The sequence below is a fragment of the Schistocerca cancellata genome, chromosome 10 (genome assembly GCF_023864275.1).
Source record: "Schistocerca cancellata isolate TAMUIC-IGC-003103 chromosome 10, iqSchCanc2.1, whole genome shotgun sequence".
NCBI classification, from domain to species: domain Eukaryota; kingdom Metazoa; phylum Arthropoda; class Insecta; order Orthoptera; family Acrididae; genus Schistocerca; species Schistocerca cancellata.
In genome coordinates, this window is record NC_064635.1 from 87,919,800 (window position 1) to 87,942,824 (window position 23,025).

At 40.9% G+C, this 23,025-nt stretch overlaps 1 long non-coding RNA gene across 1 annotated transcript in view; it reads left to right on the forward strand.

Annotated features, from left to right (window-relative positions):
• Positions 1-11,595, forward strand: part of LOC126106660 (uncharacterized) — a 62,611-nt gene extending 51,016 nt beyond the window's left edge. The window contains exon 3 of the long non-coding RNA XR_007523381.1: positions 11,527-11,595. This is a non-coding gene — a long non-coding RNA (uncharacterized LOC126106660). The remainder of the gene's footprint in view (positions 1-11,526) is intronic.
• Positions 11,596-23,025: the final 11,430 nt, after the last annotated feature.

A 23,025-nucleotide genomic window follows, 5' to 3' on the forward strand; every position in this document is an offset into this window, starting at 1 on the left:
GCTACTGAGCGTCTCTCCTGCAGAGTCTTCCACTGGAGTTTATCTATCATCTCCGTAACGCTTTCGCGATTACTAAATGATCCTGTAACGAAGCGCGCTGCTCTCCGTTGGATCTTCTCTATCTCTTCTATCAACCCTATCTGGTACGGATCCCACACTGCTGAGCAATATTCAAGCAGTGGGCAAACAAGCGCACTGTAACCTACTTCCTTTGTTTTCGGATTGCATTTCCTTAGGATTCTTCCAATGAATCTCAGTCTGGCATCTGCTTTACCGACGATCAACATTATATGATCATTCCATTTTAAATCACTCCTAATGAGTACTCCCAGATAATTTATGGTATTAACTGCTTCCAGTTGCTGACCTGCTATTTTGTAGCTAAATGATAAAGGATCAATCTTTCTGTATATTCGCAGCACATTACACTTGTCTACATTGAGATTCAATTGCCATTCCTTGCACCATGCGTCAATTCGCTGCAGATCCTCCTGCATTTCAGTACAATTTTCCATTGTTACAACCTCTCGGTACACCACAGCATCATCTGCAAAAAGCCTCAGTGAACTTCCGATGTCATCCACCAGGTCATTTATGTATATTGTGAATAGCAACGGTCCTATGACACTCCCCTGCGGCACACCTGAAATCACTCTTACTTCGGAAGACTTCTCTCCATTGAGAATAACATGCTGCGTCCTGTTATCTAGGAACTCCTCAATCCAATCACACAATTGGCCTGATAGTCCATATGCTCTTACTTTGTTCATTAAACGACTGTGGGGAACTGTATCGAACGCCTTGCGGAAGTCAAGAAACACGGCATCTACCTGTGAACCCGTGTCTATGGCCCTCTGAGTCTCGTGAACGAATAGCACGAGCTGGGTTTCACATGACCGTCTTTTTCGAAACCCATGCTGATTCCTACAGAGTAGATTTCTAGTCTCCAGAAAAGTCATTATACTCGAACACAATACGTGTTCCAAAATTCTGCAACTGATCGACGTTAGAGATATAGGTCTATAGTTCTGCACATCTCTTCGACGTCCCTTCTTGAAAACGGGGATGACCTGTGCCCTTTTCCAATCCTTTGGAACGCTACGCTCTTCTAGAGACCTACGGTACACCGCTGCAAGAAGGGGGGCAAGTTCCTTCGCGTACTCTGTGTAAAATTGAACTGGTATCCCATCAGGTCCAGAGGCCTTTCCTCTTTTGAGCGATTTTAATTGTTTCTCTATCCCTCTGTCGTCTATTTCGATATCTACCATTTTGTCATCTGTGCGACAATCTAGAGAAGGAACTACAGTGCAATCTTCCTCTGTGAAACAACTTTGGAAAAAGACATTTAGTATTTCAGCCTTTATTCTGTCATCCTCTGTTTCAGTACCATTTTGGTCACAGAGTGTCTGGACATTTTGTTTTGATCCACCTACCGCTTTGACATAAGACCAAAATTTCTTAGGATTTTCTGCCAAGTCAGTACATAGAACTTTACTTTCGAATTCATTGAACGCCTCTCTCATAGCCCTCCTCATACTACATTTCGCTTCGCGTAATTTTTGTTTGTCTGCAAGGCTTTGGCTATGTTTATGTTTGCTGTGAAGTTCCCTTTGCTTCCGCAGCAGTTTTCTAACTCGGTTGTTGTACCACTGTGGCTCTTTTCCATCTCTTACGATCTTGCTTGGCACATACTCAGCTAACGCATAATGTACGATGGTTTTGAACGTTGTCCACTGATCCTCAACACTATCTGTACTTGAGACAAAACTTTTGTGTTGAGCCAACAGGTACTCTGAAATCTGCTTTTTGTCACTTTTTCTAAACAGAAAAATCTTCCTACCCTTTTTAATATTCCTATTTACGGCTGAAATCATCGATGCCGTAACCGCTTTATCATCGCTGATTCCCTGTTCTGCGTTAACTTTTTCAAATAGTTCGGGTCTGTTTGTCACCAGAAGGTCGAATATGTTATCCCCACGAGTCGGTTCTCTGTTTAACTGCTCAAGGTAGTTTTCAGATAAAGCACTTAAAAAAATTTCACAGGATTCTTTGTCCCTGCCACCCGTTATGAACGTTTGAGTCTCCCAGTCAATATCTGGCAAATTAAAATCTCCACCCAGAACTATAACATGGTGGGGAAATCTACTCGAAATATTTTCCAAATTATCCTTCAGGTGCTCAGCCACAACAGCTGTTGAGCCAGGGGGCCTATAGAGACATCCAATTACCATGTCTGAGCCTGCTTTAACCGTGACCTTCACCCAAATCATTTCACATTTCAGATCTCCGTCAATTTCCTTCGATACTATTGCACTTCTTATCGCTATAAACACGCCTCCCCCTTCACTGTTCAGCCTGTCTCTACGGTATACATTCCAATCTGAGTTTAGGATTTCATTACTGTTTACGTCTGGTTTCAGCCAACTCTCTGTCCCTAGTACTATATGGGCATTGTGACCGTTTATTAATGAGAGCAGTCAACAAAAATCAATGTGAAGTGTGCCCTGGGAGACTGGCATTCTACAAAAGACAGTTTGGTGAGTACTCAGTGAACATTTATATTTGAAACCATACTGATCCACAATGGCACAGCTTATTATTGATTAAGATGACTGAGATGGGATGGTTTACTACCAGCAAACTGTGCACCACCTCATTTCCTAGCAGAAGTTCTAGGTTTCCTTGATAATCACTTCCCAGTTCAATGGATTGGCCATGAAGGGCCACTTGCATGGCCACCACACTCCCCAGACTTGACACCATTGTATTTTTTTCTCTGTGGTTTCATTAAAGACTCTGTGTATGTTTGTCCCCTACCAAAATTGAATCTACAATGCCGTTGTGCAAGTTATGCCCAATTTGCTGCAACAAGTGTGGGAAGAAAGTGATTACAGATGGAATGTTTGTTGTATCACAAATGGTAGTGACATCAAACCAAAATGACACTTGACACTTTTATGTGAAACTTGAGTTGTTTGCTACAAAAGAAGCATCTTCCAATTCTGTAGGTTATCAAAATAAATTTCTATATCATTCCAAAGTTGTAAAGTCCTTTTTAAATCACCATGTATTTTCATTAATAATATGAAAGAGGGAAAAATAAAAGAACACAGTTACAATAAGCAAAAGAGCAAATTAGTTTAACAGTGAAACTTCCCTGGGAGATTAAAACAGTGTAATGGGCCGATACTTGAACCTGGGACCTTTGCCTTTCGTGGACATGTACTGTACTGACTGAACTATCTGAGCACACATTACAACAGCTCACAGCTTTAATTCTATCTGTACTTCATCTACTATATTGCAAACGTAAAGAAATTCTCCTACATACCTTGTGGGACTAGCAATCCTTGAAAAAGGGATGTTTTGGAGACATGGCTTAACGACAGCTTGTGGGATTATCTCCAGGTCCTTTCTTCTGGGAATGCTAGTCTCACAAGGTATGCAGGAGACCTTCTGTGAAGTTTGGAATGAGGGAGACAAAGTACCAGTGAAAGTAAAGCTGTGATGGTAGGTTGTGAGTTATGCGTGGATAGCTCAGTTAGTAGAGCACTTGCCCACAAAAGACAAAAGTCCCAGGTATGCGTCCCAGTCTGGCACACCATTTTAACCTGCCAGGAAAGTTGTATATCAGCACACACTCCACTGCAGAGTGAAAATTCATTCTAATTTAACTGTGATCTACACTATCAGCAAAAGTCAAAATTGTAGGTATTATTTTACATCTACATCTACATCTACATCTATACTCCGCGAGCCACCTTACAGTGTGTGGCGGAGGGTACTTATTGTACCACTATCTGATCCCCCCTTCCCTGTTCCATTCACGAATTGTGCGTGGGAAGAACGACTGCTTGTAAGTCTCCGTATTTGCTCTAATTTCTCGGATCTTTTCATTGTGATCATTACGCGAGATATATGTGGGTGGTAGTAATATGTTGCCCATCTCTTCCCGGAATGTGCTCTCTCATAATTTCGATAATAAACCTCTCCATATTGCGTAACGCCTTTCTTGAAGTGTCCGCCACTGGAGCTTGTTCAGCATCTCCGTAACGCTCTCGCGCTGACTAAATGTCCCCATGACGAATCGCGCTGCTTTTCGTTGGATCATGTCTATCTCTTCTATTAATCCAACCTGGTAAGGGTCCCATACTGATGAGCAATACTCAAGAATCGGACGAACAAACGTTTTGCAAGCTACTTCTTTCGTCGATGAGTCACATTTTCTTAGAATTCTTCCTATGAATCTCAACCTGGCGCCTGCTTTTCCCACTATTTGTTTTATGTGATCATTCCACTTCAAATCGCTCCGGATAGTAACTCCTAAGTATTTTACGGTCGTTACCGCTTCCAATGATTTACCACCTATGGCATAATCGTACTGGAATGGATTTCTGCCCCTATGTATGCGCATTATATTACATTTATCTACGTTTAGGGAAAGCTGCCAGCTGTCGCACCATGCATTAATCCTCTGCAGGTCTTCCTGGAGTACGTACGAGTCTTCTGATGTTGCTACTTTCTTGTAGACAACCGTGTCATCTGCAAATAGCCTCACGGAGCTACCGATGTTGTCAACTAAGTCATTTATGTATATTGTAAACAATAAAGGTCCTATCACGCTTCCTTGCGGTACTCCCGAAACTACCTCTACATCTGCAGATTTTGAACCGTTAAGAATGACATGTTGTGTTCTTTCTTCTAGGAAATCCTGAATCCAATCACAAACCTGGTCCGATATTCCGTAAGCTCATATTTTTTTCACTAAACGTAAGTGCGGAACCGTATCAAATGCCTTCCTGAAGTCCAGGAATACGGCATCAATCTGCTCGCCAGTGTCTACGGCACTGTGAATTTCTTGGGCAAATAGGGCAAGCTGAGTTTCACATGATCTCTGTTTGCGGAATCCATGTTGGTTATGATGAAGGAGATTTGTATTATCTAAGAACGTCATAATACGAGAACACAAAACATGTTCCATTATTCTACAACAGATTGATGTAAGCGAAATAGGCCTATAATTATTCGCATCTGATTTATGACCCTTCTTGAAAATGGGAATGACCTGCGCTTTCTTCCAGTCGCTAGGTACTTTACATTCTTCCAGCAATCTACGATAAATTGCTGATAGAAAGGGGGCAAGTTCTTTAGCATAATCACTGTAGAATCTTAAGGGTATCTCGTCTGGTCCGGATGCTTTTCCGCTACTAAGTGATAGCAGTTGTTTTTCAATTCCGATATCGTTTATTTCAATATTTTCCATTTTGGCGTCCGTGCGACGGCTGAAGTCAGGGACCGTGTTACGATTTTCCGCAGTGAAACAGTTTCGGAACACTGAATTCAGTATTTCTGCCTTTCTTCGGTCGTCCTCTGTTTCGGTGCCATCGTGGTCAACGAGTGACTGAATAGGGGATTTAGATCCGCTTACCGATTTTACATATGACCAAAACTTTTTAGGGTTCTTGTTTAGATTGTTTGCCAATGTTTTATGTTCGAATTCGTTGAATGCTTCTCTCATTGCTCTCTTTATGCTCTTTTTCGCTTCGTTCAGCTTTTCCTTATCAGCTATGATTCGACTACTCTTAAACCTATGATGAAGCTTTCTTTGTTTCCATAGTACCTTTCGTACATGATTGTTATACCACGGTGGATCTTTCCCCTCGCTTTGGACCTAAGTCGGTACGAACTTATCTAAGGCGTACTGGACGATGTTTCTGAATTTTTTCCATTTTTTGTTCCACATCCTCTTCCTCAGAAATGAACGTTTGATGGTGGTCACTCAGATATTCTGTGATTTGTGCCCTATCACTCTTGTTAAGCAAATATATTTTCCTTCCTTTCTTGGCATTTCTTATTACACTTGTAGTCATTGATACAACCACTGACTTGTGATCACTGATACCCTCTTCTACATTCACGGAGTCGAAAAGTTCCGGTCTATTTGTTGCTATGAGGTCTAAAACGTTAGCTTCACGAGTTGGTTCTCTAACTATCTGCTCGAAGTAATTCTCGGACAAGGCAGTCAGGAAAATGTCACAAGAGTCTCTGTCCCTGGCTCCAGTTCTGATTGTGTGACTATCCCATTCTATACCTGGTAGATTGAAGTCTCCCCCTATTACAATAGTATGATCACGAAACTTCTTCACGACGTTCTGCAGGTTCTCTCTGAGGCGCTCAACTACTACGGTTGCTGATGCAGGTGGTCTATAGAAGCATCCGACTATCATATCTGACCCACCTTTGATACTTAGCTTAACCCAGATTATTTCACATTCGCATTCGCTAATAACTTCACTGGATATTATTGAATTCTTTACTGCTATAAATACTCCTCCACCATTGGCGTTTATCCTATCCTTGCGGTATATATTCCATTCTGTGTCTAGGATTTCGTTACTGTTCACTTCCGGTTTTAACCAACTTTCCGTTCCTAATACTATATGCGCACTATTTCCTTCAATAAGAGATACTAATTCAGGAACCTTGCCCTGGATACTCCTGCAGTTTACCAATATTACGTTAACTTTTCCTGTTTTTGGTCTCTGAGGATGGACATTCTTTATCAACGATGATAATGTCCTCTCTGGTAAGCCGTCAGGTATTTTATCATTTCGCCCAAGGGGGGGTCCCTCTAACCTAAAAAACCCCCGTGTGCACGCCACACGTACTCTGCTACCCTAGTAGCTGCTTCCGGTGTGTAGTGCACGCCTGACCTGTCTAGGGGCGCCCTACAGTTCTCCACCCAATAACGGAGGTCGATGAATTTGCAACCATTATAGTCGCAGAGTCGTCTGAGCCTCTGGTTTAGACCCTCCACACGGCTCCAAACCAGAGGACCGTGATCGACTCTGGGCACTATGCTGCAGATATTAAGCTCAGCTTGCACTCCGCGTGCGATGCTGGTTGTCTTCACCAAATCAGCCAGCCGCCGGAAGGAACCAAGGATGGCCTCAGAACCCAAGCGGCAGGCGTCATTCGTTCCGACATGTGCTACTATCTGCAGCCGGTCACACCCAGTGCGTTCAATAGCTGCCGGAAGGGCCTCCTCCACATTACGGACGAGACCCCCCGGCAAGCACACCGAGTGCACGCTGGCATTCTTCCCCGACCTACCCGCTATTTTCCTGAGGGGCTCCATAACCCGCCTAACGTTGGAGCTCCCTATAACTAATAGGCCCGCCCTCTGTGACTGTCGGGACCTTGCCGGAGAATCGGCCACTGGCCCAACAGGCGAGGCATCCTGTGGTGGCTCGGAAACAATGTCATCACCACTAGGAATCACCCCGTACCTGTTGGAAAGGGGTAAGGCAGCTGCCACGCGGCCAGATCCCACCTTCGCCTTTCGGCCAGGCACGCGCGAGCCCACCACTGTCCGCCATTCACCCTGGAGTGATGGCTGACCGGTAAGATGCTCACTGCCGGAAGACGCAGCGACATCAGGGGTTCCATGTGATTCCAAGGCCACCGAAGTAGGCATAGGTCTCACCACAGTTGCCCCAACGCCACTACGAGCCGACGCCTGCGCCTCGAGCTCGATGAGCCTAACAGACAAAGCCTCCACCTGCCCCCGAAGAGTGGCCAATTCTCCTTGCGTCCGCTCACAACAACCACAGTCCCTACACATGACTATGTTTACCCTACCCTATACGGTGACAAATTCCCAAGATAATCTTCTGATGAGCTACTCTGATAATCAAGAAACACTCACTGAAATACGAGACGCGAAAACTACGCTAGGTTTTCCCAGAAAAACTATTTAAAAGCTAAGTGCAGCAAATAAGTACAAAAACGCTTTATACAAACAGTACTTGCTGCTGATGGTGCTCTTGCTCTGGCTGTCACAAGACAACTGCTGATTCAAGTGACTAGTGGGTAACGGCCGCGAAACAAACAAAAGACGGTTTTAGGGTGCTTTCTGTTCTAAACGATCAAGAAAAAACTAAGAAATCTAACACGAAAACTACGTAAAGTTTTATCAAGAACTGTTAGTTACTATGCAGAGCAGATAAACACAAATAGAATCCCTTCCTTAGTGGAAGGTCGTAAACAAAATGCAAAATAAACGCTTTATACAAACAGTACTCGCTGCTGCTGGTGCTCTCGCTCTGGCTGTCACAAGACAACTCCAAGTGGGCATCCTTGGACTCAGAAAATCTGATCTACAAAATTATTGTACTGATGTACATAACTATAATTTTAAGATTCAAAAACGTGAAAACTTTGACTATGAATAATTTTTGAAATAGGAAGTTTATGGAAAAAGTAAAATGTGTATGGAGAAGGGGATAATGAGGGCCTTTAAATGATTTATATCAATTCGTAAACAAACAGGTGTATGCTCACTGAAAATTTCTATTCCATGTGTTCCTTGAAAATCATAAATTATGAATGTTTCTTTATAAGAATCATTTCCAGGTAAATTAACTATACAGTAGTCATCAGCAGTAGAGAAAGTACACTGAAAAGTAAAGTTTCACAGCTTCCTGCTTTTATTTTGTGCTCTCCACAAAATGTGATCAAACAAATGAAAAAATGTATTTATGCCACGAGGGGTACAAGAAACAAGTAGGCTTGTACTGTTACAGACCCAGACACAGACCACTCCATGAAGGAAAAAGATAAAAACAGATGCATATGTAGCATTCTGTACATCGGTAATGTATCACACAAGATTGCAAATATCTTCAGGAACCACAAAGAAAGATTGGACTCTCTAAGTCTTATGAACTACTACATAAGTAATTCCACACATGAACAAAGACACTCAGAAATTTTTTACTGTTTCAGTGGGAATACAACTTCAGATTAAAAGTCAGGCCAGTCCCAAAGTACAAATTACAATTTATCCCAAGAGTGGAGTCCAAGATACTATGAGGAAATACAATAGTGAAAAGTGAGAGAGTACTCTGCTCTGGGGTTATATGTGTTGTGACTTGGCAAGACAGCCAAGCCACTATGATTGGTAGCCAAAAAGCACATGTTAAGCTCACGCAGGCTGGCGTGAGGTCTGGAACAGGACAATGTAATTAATATAGCCAATAAGGTACGTTGCTGCTGGAATACTTAACTTTAATCCATAATTGGTGTACATCGGTCTGACGGTACAGGCATCACAAGATAAATAGCAATTGATAATGGCGCCTTGCTAGGTCGTAGCAAATGACGTAGCTGAAGGCTATGCTAACTATCGTCTCGGCAAATAAGAGCGTAATTTGTCAGTGAACCATCTCTAGCAAAGTCGGCTGTACAACTGGGGCGAGTGCTAGGAAGTGTCTCTAGACCTGCCGTGTGGCGGCGCTTGGTCTGCAATCACTGACAGTGGCGACACACGGGTCTGTCGTATACTAGCGGACCGTGGCCGATTTAAAGGCTACCACCCAGCAAGTGTGGTGTCTGGCGGTGACACCACAATATGAAGTCAGTTTGTTGACTGGCATGTCATGGTGGTGCTTGACCATAGGCAGTGCTCGCAGGTCCTGATGCAATACTGTCTTTTGTCATTTGGTGCCACCTCCTAGTGCCATCATGGGTGCATTGAATTATGATAGATCACATCAGCACCAAGCGAAATGTGGTAGCCGTGGCAGTGGCGCCAGTAGCAGACCAGTGACAACACAGTAGTTTACCACAACTACAGAAACTAATTCATAATATAAAATGTAATGACATCCATATGCAGATCCTGGAATATACAAAATCACATGCCAGCAGTTCTCTATGTTCTATCTAGGGCAAACACACTGAGATATCTGCACCTGGTATATAGAGCACATTAAATCCTAGACACACAACAGGCACACATTCTTAGCAATAGCCACACATGTACACAATACAGGATACCAAATTGAAAACGTAGAAAAAATTAACCCATAATGTTCAGATACAGCATTAGTAATGTCCTGCTTGACACAGTCATGTCATTTAAATACTTGGTTGTAATGTGGCAAAGTGATATGAAATGGAATGAGCATGTAAGGATTGTGGTAAGGAAAGTGAATGGTCAACTTTGGTTTATTTGAAGAATATAGGGAAGGTGTGGTTCACCTATAAATGAGATTAAATATAGGATACTAGGGCCACCTATTCTTGAGTACTGCTCGAGTGTTTAGGATCCAAACCTGGTCAGATTAAAGGAACACATTGAAGCAATTCAGGGATTGGCCGCTAGATTTGTTACTGGTAAGTTCAAACAACATACAAGTGTTACAGACATACTTTAGAAACTCAAATGGAAATCTCTGGAGCAAAGGAGTCATTCTTTTTGAAGAACTTTGTTGAGAAAGTTTAGCGAACCAGCATTTGAAGCTCACTGCCGAAAAATTTTACTGCCTCAACATATGTTGCGCGTAAGGACCATGAAGATAAGATACAATAAATTATGGCTTATATGGAGGCATATAGACAGTCATTTTTCCCTCACTTTATTTGTGAGTGGAACAGGAGTGGAAATGACTAATAGTGACATGGGGTACCCTCTGCCATATACTGTATGATGGATTGCAGAGTATCTGTGTAGTTGTACATGTGGATATAAATGTAGAAAAATAGTGGAAAATGTCAAAGTACTCCACTGACTAAATAAAGGTCATAAAATGTATCTGTTGAAAACTGGAGATACATTTGCATCACAAAAAATTTGAAGACAAAATATTAAATGAGAAACTGGAAAGTGAATCAGTGAATCTCTTCAGCTGCTTCAGTAATGTACATAAATAAAAATAATACTACATACCTTTATAAATACGTATAAGCAAATCAAGATCCAGATTATTAAGATAAATACCCTCCATGTGAAAGAATGTTATATCATACTCTGTGGATGACCTATAGTGTTATCTCTGCTGGCTATATTGAAAAACATGATTTTAAATGTTTTGTTTTTGTACATTTTCTGTTTTCAATCTGTACTGTACCCAGAAAATTGTGTGTGATGTTTAAAATGTTCGAGTTTCTGTACAAATGGGCCACAAGAAAATATAAGTAGAAGTTAATTCCAAATTTGGTTGCCATTAACTCTGTATAAAGGTCAATATTTAATTAAAAATTCTGCAAGTTTTTATACATTATAGTAAAGACAACAGAACAGTACAGCACCTCACACATCAAAAACATCATGAATAAATGGCATAGCACATGAAAAACACACTTGTACATGTGAATCATTTCCCAAAATACATCGTGCAAAATATAAATGAAAAAGAAAATTCTGGCTGGTAACAGAAAAAGTTATTTTGGAAACAAACCCCTGTTTTTTGCAATCATAGGCTTTCAAGAGCCATTTCAAATGGGTAAAATCAAAGTCTGTACAGGATCTGAACTGGGTTCACCTCTAGTACATATAGTAAAGTAAAGTAAAGTAAAGTAGTCAGTCTTACGGTTTCGGCAACTGGTTATGAAACGCAGGAAATGTGGTCAAGTACAGACTTTCAATTGTCACAAAGTATTCATTTTTGTTGTGTAGACTGATTTCATCTGTGCCCCTTTTATTTTGTTTCACCTTTATTTCATTTGTTGCCTTTCATTCAGGTGGAGGCTGACCCACTTGCATCTCCACAGCAAGAGATGAAGTACATATCTGTTAAAGAAGAAACACCGGTAAGTACTAAAAATCACCTAACTTTACTTCCAAGTATATTCCCTGCCATCCCCTGTGAATGGCATGATTGATTGGACAAAATGCTTGGGTAGTTCCTTTGAAAAGGAAACATTTCATTTCCTTCCCCATCCTTGTCCAGTTCTCCATCTAAAATAATCTTATCACTAGCAAGATGTCAAATCCTCATCTCCCTGCCTGCCTTCCTTCTTGTGAAGTCCATTTATGTGGCATTGTGAGGCTGGAAGAACAATGAACAAAATATTCAAAAGTGTGATCAATCCTTTCTTGGGAAATGGCAATTCACTTAGACAAAAATAAAGTTTACTTAATTTTGTACAAGACAAAATATGTTTTCATCAGTAACAATACAAGTACAGGGGGAAGTAAACATGTAAAACTGACAGTTTAAAATTCCTAAGTGTGTATGTTGATCAGAATGTGAATTGTAAATAACATATTACTGGGCTTCTCAAAAACTTGAGTTCAGCCACATTTGCTCAAGATGTAACTTCTGATTTTGCTGAGCTAAAGATTACAAAATTAATTTATTTTACGTACTTATATTCATTAGAATTGAATTGAATAATTTTTTGTGACAGTTCCACTTGTGGACACAAAGTGTTCGTTACACAGAAATATGCTGTAAAAATAAAATCTGTTGGCCATCCACAGATGTCATGTAGATAACTGTTTAAAAATTAAGCATACCTACATCAGCCATTCCATATGTTCAGCGTCTCTTGTAGTTAGTTGTGATGAAACAAACTTTATTTCAAAATGGTAGTAGCATCCCCAAAAACAACACTAGAAACAAAAATAATCCTATCTCTCCATAACTTAACCTCACTCGTGTGGGGGAAAAAATAACAATAAAAATAATAAAAATAATAATAATAATAATACCATCTAGCTGTGAATAAAGTTGCTGACAGAAAATGAAAGTTTTAAAAATAAGCTTAATTAATTTGTGTGTGATAATTCATTATATTCTACATTCCAATCTGAATAGGTACTATCTGAATATGTTTGGGTTACATTTATCAAATTTTTTTGTAGATGAAGATTAAAAAAATAATCCCAGCCAGCCTGTAGCTGTGTTTCAACGGACTGTATGACATCTGTAAACCTTCTGACACATTCCACATAATATGCATATACTCTGAAAATCTGTGACAGTTTAGTGAAGTGCATGGAAGAAGGTAAACGTAATGAATTGTAACAAATAAGATCCACAGAAAACTAAACTAAGCAGTATCAATACCATAAACAGCGTTGTAAAAGGAACATGTTGATATGTTTTAGCATTTCTTTCCATCTAATTAACAAATGAAGCTTTGGAATAAGGCTTGTATTTTTGTGTCTGTCAGTTGCTAAAATTCTAATTTTCACAGATCCTTCAGCAAAGTGTCATGATTTATAAAGTTTATTTGTGCATCCTGTCGTGATAACTGATTCTTGGAGTCTTGTAAATTGATTTTGTGGAATATTTGCTAACATATCAATTGTCTTTTTTACAGTTTTCATTCTTTTCTCTTGCAATTTCAACCTGTTATGGATCAGACATTATCCTAACCAAATCTTACTATTTGTTTTATCTTAAACTGAGCTTATGTGATTGTTCCACTTGATGTCCTTATGCTTTGTTACTCAGATACTGTAGGACATGTATAACATTAGTTGTGACTAATTAAACCTGTAGTAAAAGGCTGCTGCATTATTTTGTTTTGTGACAGCTTTTCTCATCTTTGTATGAGCTTGAGAATTTGTTTAGATGTGATTGGCTGTTGTGACAGTTTTATCAAATGACTCTTTTTTCTTAGATTTGCATGTCATTTCCAACAAGTTGAGACTGCAAATAATACTACTCACTAATCCATTAATGTACAGCATGAAGGATGATGATTCTGTTACATGTCCCTGTGTTCACCAGATATAAAATTTCATCCAGGGCAACATGCCTTTATGAGTGTCATATCTGTGGCTAGTTAACTGATAAAAGACTACTCACTTTGGAGGTTACTGAACCAAAAACTTTTTAAAAGTCTCTAATAAGGGAAGCACCCCAATGTGACAGCTAAATCTGAGTAAATATAATTTTAAAATATGGAGCTATGTCTGCTCTGCAACCCATTGAGGTCATGTACCCATAAAACTCAGCTTTTGTGCACAGTCAGTGTTTGAAGGTTAATCATTCTAAAGACTGGAGGAGCATAAATTGCTGAATAAATTGTGCCATGTAGCAGACATTTGTGGCTAGCAGGTTCACAAAAGTCATAAAGGAGAAACTACTTGGCAAGAAGCTAAACATTGGCTTGGAACAAAGCTATGTGGATGACACATCATTTGTCAGCTGGAGCAGTGATGTAAAACACTGCTGCCAACAGTAGTGAAATCAGTTATAATATTCTGACAACATTACTGCAAATAAGCTAATTGAAAATATTGGGAATACAGTGACAGTTCAATACCTGCTTAACTTTAATCTCAATATAAATAGTACACTTCCAATGGGACTCAGCTTCACAAAATAAACTGTAATTTTTGGGTATAATAGTGGACAGACATGTGTCATGGAAAGAGCATATCTCTTCTCAATATATAAAAAATTGAAGTTGTCTCATCACATCTGTCTGTATGTGCTGGCTAACCTCAGCATTTTGATCTGATTTTGACTAATAGATACGCTGATTTATGAGGAAGATTTTTGTGTATAAATTATAGATATTTGATACAAATTATCTGAATTACAATGTTTTAAAGTTAAGTTGTGAAAATGTCACCATTGCCACCTAATGGGCAGCCACCTTAACTGGAGAGAGTAGCAGTGCCCTGTGACAGCTGGGGGCATAACCATTTTCGAATTTGGTGTCGTGGTCTGGATGTAAAGTGTATGTCAAGGATCCCAAAGGTTATAGGATCAAAATGTCTTTTAACCTAGCATTCAGCTCTCAATGATTTCGAGATCCACCAGAAATTAAATGTGGCTTGGGTTCCACATTACTCTGTAGCTCATCTTTCCCTGATGGGATAACTGGTGAGGGATATGCAAGTAGCCTAAGTAACATCCAGTTGATTGAAATTTGTAGTGAAAAAAAATCCAGATTCAAAACCTGTGGTTTTCAATTCTTCATGTATAAAGTAAAACACAGTATGCAACACAAATTTGTTTCATTAATATAAAGAAAGTTTTACAGCAGTGCAGCATATGACTCATCTTTTAGCTTTCTGCTTTCCTGGAGTCAAACATAGATGCTAACAAGATCCTTTGTATATTGGAATGAAAGGTATTATTTGTTTGGACACTTCCAAATTACGTAGGACACTGGAAAATGAATTTCCACTCAAGAGGAACAGATCATAAAGACAAGGGCATGATCTTCTTGTATGGGCTTTAGAAATCATCCTGAATGCGTTTCAGAAATTTCTTGCGAGTGAATACTTAAGATTCTGAAATACTTTCTTCTGATAGATATGACCAATAACAAAAGGATAACCACCTCCTTATGTGATATGACGCTTACAATTTGAAATAGTCAGATATTTTAAATAATGTTTCCCTGTACCTGCTTGATATCTATTGCATAGCAGAAAAATATGCACATCCAAAATATGTGGTGTTTTATATTTTGTGCATGAAGTAAAATGTTTTCTGAAAAACAACTTTAGCAACCTTGGTTCGTTTACATACAGTATGTTCTTTCAGCAGCACAGCAGATGACTCAACTTTCTGCTGTCCTTGAATCAAACCTAGATGTAGACATGATTGTTTGCATGGCATGGTGAAGAATCTGCCATAAACAGTCCATGACAAAGAATTGTGGCAGTAATGCATCACACTGCATACTAAGCTTCACAAGAGAAGTGATGTAACATGAGGTAAACATGTACATCATGTGTGTGTTTTCTTTTTTTGTTCCACCCCAGCCAGCCTCTGATACATACTGAATCATTCACACGCACTTACATCCATGATTCACATACAGTATTTACCTCGCATGTAAGTGTATTACTTACATCATCATGTGCTCACATCATTGTCATGAGATGCCACTCCAAACACTGCTTCAAATGGTTCAAATGGCTCTGACCACTATGGGACTTAACTTCTGAGGTCATCAGTCCCCTATAACTTAGAACTACTTAAACCTAACTAACCTAAGGACATCACACACATCCATGCCCGAGGCAGGATTCGAACCTGCGACCGTGGTGATCATGCAGTTCCAGACTGTAGTGCCTAGAACTGCTTGGCCACCCCGGCCAAATCCAAACACTGGTTCTGGTTCTGTATGGAACACGCAACATTCATGCCTCCTCACAGCTTTCCTGCCTTGTAATGCTTACATCACGTAAGTTATGTGAAAGTGATGATATTCACTTACATAACATTGATCTTTGAATTTTATTTGTGGCAAGCAAACAAAATATGCCATGCCAGTTAAGTTGTTAGGGCATAGATACTTTATGTTACCTTGCAAAACTGGGCTAGGTCATTAGTAGATCATATTTGTACGAAAGTTGGCACAAACGTGTATTTACTTAAATGAATATCAGTCTTCTTGAACCACAATACCTTAAGGCAAGTATATTTAAGACTGATAAATCTGCATATTCACTAGGACATTTCGATCTTGAGTGAGGCACGAGCAGTCTATTTAGACAGGCTTTCTATGCTTCAAGAAAGACAGTAAGAGTGATAGCTAAGGTGTGTGTGTGTGTGTGTGTGAGAGAGAGAGAGAGAGAGGGGGGGAGAGAGAGAGAGAGAGAGAGTCTTGTAGAGAAATTTTCAGAAAATGTAAAATACATCCTGCAGGCTATCATGTTTATGAAACTAAATCCAGAACATAATGTGGTACATTACGACAGTAGATGAGGAAGCAAAATCTTTCACAGCACTGTTGTTGTTGTGGTCTTCAGTCCTGAGATTGGTTTGATGCAGCTCTCTGTGCTAATCTATCCTGTGTAAGCTCCTTCATCTCCCAGTACCTACTGCAACCTACATCCTTCTGAATCTGTTTAGTGTATTCATCTCTTGGTCTCCCTCTACGATTTTTACCCTCCACACTGCCCTCCAATGCTAAATTTCTGATCCCTTGATGCCTCAGGACATGTCCTACTAACCGGTATTAAAAAGGCTGCAGTCTGCAGCCTATATATGATAGTGACAATTTCTTACAATAGATCACCATCTGATTTTAAGATAGCTAATTGAAATACCTTAAAGAATACAATAAAACACTTATTAATAGGGAAATGCTGTAGTTTGGTAGAAGATTTCAGACTTCAGTGTCTCCTTGTAAAACTGTTATAAGCTTGCTTCTGTAACACAAAACTGATAATTTCCTACTCTGGAGAAGTCATTTCCCAGTGTAGGCCATTTTATTTTATAATAACCACATAATTTAGTGATTGGCTAATTTTGCCCTCTTGACATGCATATTACATTATATATAGTCAGTCACATTAATGTGACCACCTGTCATAAATGTGAATAACCATCTTTTGCAATGTGGATGTGCAGGAAGAGTGTCCATTAGGCCCTGGAAGGTACCAACAGACATGTGGAGCCATGCTGACTCCATTGCCATGACCAGCTGCACCAGGTTTCTTGGATGAGGATCCATGGTGCGAACAGCCCAACCATCATAGACCCACAGAGTCTTGATTCCATTTAAACTGGAGGAGTCCGGTGGACAGGGTAGTACACTAAACTCACCCTGGTGCTCTTTAAACTGTGTATATGCATTGCAAGTTGTGCAACACATTGCATTGTCCTGCTGGTAGATGTCATTATGCTGAGGAAAAACAAACTGCTTGTAGCGGTGGATATGGTCACCAAGAATAGATGCTACTTGTTTGATCCATTGTTCCTTCCAGGCTGATAAGACTCAGAGAATGCTACAACAACATTCCCCAGACCATAACAGTCCCTCCTTCAGCTTAGATCTTATGACAATTGTAGAGGTGGATATGGTCACCAAGAATAGATGCTACTTGTTTGATCCATTGTTCCTTCCAGGCTGATATGACTCAGAGAATGCTACAACGTTCCCCAGACCATAACAGTCTCTCCTTCAGCTTAGATCTTATGACAATTGCTGCAGGGACATACATGCCAATAGCCATCTGTCCAGTGCAGCATAAAATATGATTCACTTGAAAAGTCAACTGTTGCCATTCAGTGGATGTCCAATTAAGGTACAGCATGAAAATTCCAGCTCCCACCAGGAGGCTCACTGCTCTGTAGTGGGTACGTGTGTGGCACGCACGGGTCCCGGAGCTATTGCAGTCTTTCTTTTTTTCTGGGTTCTTTACCTTCCCCTTCCTTTTCCCTCCATATCTTTATTCATTTCCCTTTGCCCCTTCTTTTTCCTTTCATAGTGTTTGTATTTATGTCAGCCTGGCTATCCTCCTGAGCCGGCCGGGGTGGCCGAGCGGTTCTAGGCGTTACAGTCTGGAACTGCGTGACAGCTACGGTCGCAGGTTCAAATCCTGCCTCGGGCATGGATGTGTGTGATGTCCTTAGGTTAGTTAGGTTTAAGTAGTTCTAAGTTATAGGGGACTGATGACCTCAGAAGTTAAGTCCCATAATGCTCAGAGCCATTTGAACCATTTTTTATCCTCCTGACTTTGCTTCATTGTGCGGTTTTGGTTTGTTTGCTTTTCCCCCTCCTTTTTGACCTTTCTTTTTTGCCTCCCCTCAGAGGTTTGACCTCCATCTCTAAATTTGAAATCTGTAGTGTGAGCCAGATGGGGGAGAACTCTCTCTCTAGTGTCTGTGGCATGGATTCCTCTCCCCCCCCCCCCCCCTCCTCCTCTCCCTCTCTCTTTCCCCCTTCCCCTCCATCCCCACTACAGCCCTTTCTCCACCTTGCTCGTCCACCAGCTTGGTAGCCAGTCTGTGTGGTGGTTCTGTTTTGTACCAATCTGGCTGAGCCCCCTGCACCACTGCTGGTACCAGCACTGTGAACGCCTTGTGCAAGCCTAGGAGTGGTTGCCCATCTTTTTGAGAATTGGAAATCCCAACAATGGCCATTGCTGTGGCTGGGTGGTGCCCACCAGTTGAGCCCCTGTTCGGAGTGGGTGGTACCAGGACAGATGTTTGGCACATGAAACATTAAAATCTCTGGCCACTCTTCTGTGGCTGCATCTCTTCCTACGAATGGTTTTATCTCAGTTCCTGTTTCTGCCTTCCCGGGCTTTCCCCTACTGACTACCCCACGGGAGAAGGTGCAGGCATGGGTTGAAATCCTTTCCACTGTTACTGGTGTGTACCAGGGAAGACGTTTGCCACCAGCAAACCCCTTTTCTGTGTGGAAAACCTTGAGGACAAGTTTTGTGGAGTTGAGTCTTTAAGCAAGATGAGATCTGGCTCCCTCCTTACAAAGACAACTTTTGCCAGTCACTCGACCTCACTCTGTGCCTGCAACCATTTAGGAGCCATTCCAGTGACTATCACTCCTCACATGCCCCTCAGTATGACACAGGGTGTAATTTTCCATAGGGACCTTCTCCTCTAGTCTGATGATGACGTTGGGGCTAATTTGAAACGATGCAGTGTTCATTTTGTCTGGTGCATCCAGAGAAGCCCTAAGGACCATCGTGTAGACACGGGCACCTCCATCCTCATTATTTGAGGGGCCCAAAAAGGTCAAGGTAATGGTATACACATGTGACTTCAAACCATACATTCCCCTCCCATGCATTGCTTCCATTGCCTCAAGTTTGTCCACATATCCAGGCAAAGTGATGCTACTCCCATCTGACTTCACACTGTGCATCTCTCATCTACCTTTGTCTCAGTTATGTTTTCCCCTCTTGCCCCCTCCTCCTTACCCTCATCCTGGCCTCCTTCCTTTTCCTCCCCCTTGACAGCTCCCATCCCTTCCCCTCAAAGAACTCCTCCTCTCCTCCTCCTCCTCTCTTCTCTGGTTCGTGCTAGGGGTGGGGCTCCCTTTTGGAACACCCCTCCCTGGCATTCTCAAGATACGAAGCCAAAGCCACTCAGTCTCTGTCCTATGCATACATCGCTGCCATCTATTCCCTTACTGATAACTTCTCCTCCCTCTCTCCCTCCCTCCGAGAAAGGAGAAGAAGAGGAAGAAGAAGAAGAAGAAGAAGAAGGAGAAGAAGCAGCACAAGTCCAAGGATGAAGCTTCCCCAACATCTCGCGGGCATCTCTCCCTCCTCCTCATTCCAAATCAGACCCAGTTTTTATGGCTGTCATCCAATCCTCATTGGTGACGACCACTGACCTTGCGATACGACTGCCCCTCAGCATTTTTATTTTTAATGTGGATTCTCGCCGCATGATAATATAGTGGAATTGCAACAGATATTACCATCACCTACCTGAAATACAACAACACATTTCTTCTTTTCTGCATTCTGTCTTGCTCTTCAAGAAACCCACCTCCATGTTGACCACCCTCCAATGTTTCATAGTTATTGGGCATTCTGTTGGAACTGTGCCAGCTGAGGGGTAGTGTCTGGAGGGGTCTGCACTTATGTTTGTTCCAATGTCATTAGTAACTGGATCCCACCCTTGTACCAACCTGGAACCAAAAGTGGTATGAGTGTGAACAACCCTAACAATCACCATTTGAAATGTCTACCTCCCTCCCAGTAGGCCACTTCCTTATGTTGACCTGCTTACATTAATTACCTTAATACAGCTACTCCTGCTCTCATACATCCTCCTCGGGGACTTCAGTGTACACCACCCACAGTGGGGGACTACCACTTCAACAGGTAGGGGTCTCCTAATTGACTAACTTGTTACAGACTTTGATTTGTGTCTCCTCAGTGACGATTCCCCTACCCACATCAGTGTCACTCATGGCACCTTTACTGCTATCAATCACACAGTCTCCTCCCTTGCTCTCTTGGCTTCCCTACATTGGTCACCCTATGATGATCTTTGTGACAGTGACCACTTTATAGTGATTCTATCATTCACCAGCCACCATGAGGCAGACAAGTGCCCATGTTCAGCATTCTGCAGAGCCAGTAACCACTTCCTCATGTGCAAGAAGAGATGATAACTGCTGGGCTGGAGGCCAAATCAGGGTTGTAGGAGAGTGATCCAGTACTTCCCCTTTGAATTCTGGCAGTTTGGTTGCAGTATGGTGTATGCTGACAGGTGTTGTTGTGCAGGAAAATCACACCAGAGCTTAGCATGATGGGCTATTTGTTTTGAATGGCTCTTCTCTAGTTTGTCAGTGTACTACAGTAACTTTCAGTGTCGATTGTGGCCTTTCTCTTCAAAAAATCCAGTAGCAAACTTCCTTTTTTGTTCCGGAAGACAGTTGTCACAAGTCTCCTGCTGAAATGTGTTTGGTAACACTTGGAATGTTTTTCCATTGACCCAGTGTAGCCCCACTACATTGATTAAATTTTAGTGTCTGCATTCATGTATTGCACTCACATCTCATCTCATGCCACTATGTGCTGGCTCTTTTGTAACACCCAAGAAATGACACTACTGCTGTTATATTCTAAGCCTTTTGTTCTTCAGAAAGGAATTTAGACACCCATCTGGCATTCAGTTTCTGGTAGCCCATACCTTCAGTAATCACTTTGTACAGAAGTGGAAAATGAACCCAAATTTCCGAGTTGGGGAATCTGCATTTTTTTCTAACTTATTTGTCAACTAAATGAGTCAGACCACATTCATGATGGTCTGTCGACCACTTTTTCTTCATCATGTACATTGGTTTGCCCATTTTTACAGAAAATACCTTACAGTTGGTGGGACTTCTGGTCGCAGCACATATTTTGGAAACATGTGTTTCAGAGAACAAAAAAGATGTGACCTTGATTCTCTGCTGCTCAGAGCATACTGGTTTGAGGTGCATTGCATCGCAAGAGTGGGTCCACTATTTCTGCTGTTATGCACACTACTTCAAAACAGAAATTACTGTATGAAAAGTTCTCATAAAATATGACTTAACAAACCAGTAGTTCATAATAAACACTCAAAAACAGGTAGATATCTGTCATTATGTTCCCAAAGGTTGCCATTTGAACACACATAAAGAGCTTGAACTTTTCTGTTAATTGAAAAATGTATATACATCACTTGATAAATGAACAAAGTAATATCTGCAACAAAGTCTTTTTCAAAGTATTGTATGATTTGTTTGAGGGTTCGTCGAACTACCTTCACAATAATTCTCTATTACTCCATTCTCAAATAGCACGTGGAAAAATAAACACCTGTATCTTTCTGTGCAAGCTCTGATTTCCTTTATTTTGTTACGATGATCAATTCTTCCTATGTAGGTCAATGTCAAAAAAATATTTTTGCATTCAGAGGAGACAGTTGGTGATTGAAATTTTGTGATAAAATCCTGCTGCAACGAGAAACGCCTTTGTTTTAATAATGTCCACCCCAAATCCTGTATCATGCTCGTGATACTCTCTGCCCTATTTCTCAATAATACAAAACCTGCTCTTATCTGAACTTGCTCGATATACTCCATTAACCCATTTGTTCAGGATCCCACACCATACAGCAGTGCTCCTAAAGAGGACGAACAAGCGTTTGTGTAGGCAATCTCTTTAGTAGATCTGTTGCCTCTTTTAAGTGTTCTGCCAATAAATCATAGTCTTCACCACAACATGTTCTATATGTTCTTTCCAATTTAAGTTGTTCATAATTGTAATTCCTAGGTATTTAGTAGAATTTATGGCCTTTAGATTTGACTGGTTTATCATGTAACTGAAGTTTAATGGATTCCATGCAGCAATTATGTGGATGAACTCACACTTTTCATTATTTAGCATCAGTTGCCAATTTTTGCACCATACAAATATCTTTTATAAATCATTTTGTGATTTGTTTTGATCTTCTCATGGCTTCACTGTACAATAAACGATGGCATCGTCTACAAACAACCTAGGACAGCTGCTCAAATTGTCTCCTACATAGATAAGGAACAGCAGAGGGCCTATAACGTTACCTTGTGGAGCATCAGAAATCACTTCTGTGTTGCTCAATGACTTTCCATCACTTACTACGAACTGACAGGAAATCATGAATCCAGTCACATAACTGATACAATATTCCATAAGCAAGCAATTTGATTACATGCCACTTGTGAGGTACGGTGTCAAAAGCCTTCTGGAGATCTAGAAATATGGAATCAATCTGAAATCCCTTGTTGATAGCACTCAACACTTCATGTGAGTAAAGAGCTAGTTGCGATTCACAAGAACAATGTTTTCTAAATCTGTGTTGACTGTTTGTCAATAAATTGTTGTCTTCAAGATAATTCATAATATTCAAACACAGTATATGTTCCAAAATCCTGCTGTGTATCAACATTAATGATGGGCCTATAATTTAGTGGGTTACTCCTACTACCTTTTATGGATATTGGTGTGACCTGTGTTACTTTCCAGTCTTTGGGTACAGAAGTTTCATT